Source organism: Somniosus microcephalus, chromosome 4, assembly GCF_052327205.1.
Source record: "Somniosus microcephalus isolate GS21.2 chromosome 4, FLI_Smic_1.0, whole genome shotgun sequence".
Classification (NCBI taxonomy): Eukaryota; Metazoa; Chordata; class Chondrichthyes; order Squaliformes; family Somniosidae; genus Somniosus; species Somniosus microcephalus.
This window is the reverse complement of record NC_140990.1, coordinates 1788590-1788890: the sequence shown is the minus strand read 5'-3', so window position 1 is coordinate 1788890 and position 301 is coordinate 1788590. Positions and strand designations below refer to the sequence as shown.

The window sequence follows — 301 nt, the reverse complement described above, 5'->3', positions numbered from 1 at the left end:
ACCAAGATGGCCGAGTGGTTAAGGCGTTAGATTTAAGATCCAATGGGTTTATACCCACAGTGGGTTCGAACCCCACTCCAGGTAGTTCTTTAATTTAAGATCCATTTCCTTTCATTCCTGCTCAGTGACACTCGCTTGTCAACAACTGATTCTCCAACAAACAATTAGATATGGAAAGAAAGGTCTCATATGTAATTCTTCAAGTCCTATTTTGGCATCTGCTGAATCTGCATTTTTCTCTCTGTCTCTCTCTGTCTGTCTCTCTCTGTCTCTCTCTGTCTGTCTCTCTCTGTCCCTCTCT

General features: G+C 42.5%; 1 non-coding gene across 1 annotated transcript; it reads left to right on the top strand.

Annotated features, from left to right (window-relative positions):
- On the top strand, nucleotides 1-84 carry trnal-uaa (transfer RNA leucine (anticodon UAA)). The gene has a single exon. It is a non-coding gene; the product is annotated as a tRNA-Leu (tRNA).
- Nucleotides 85-301: the final 217 nt, after the last annotated feature.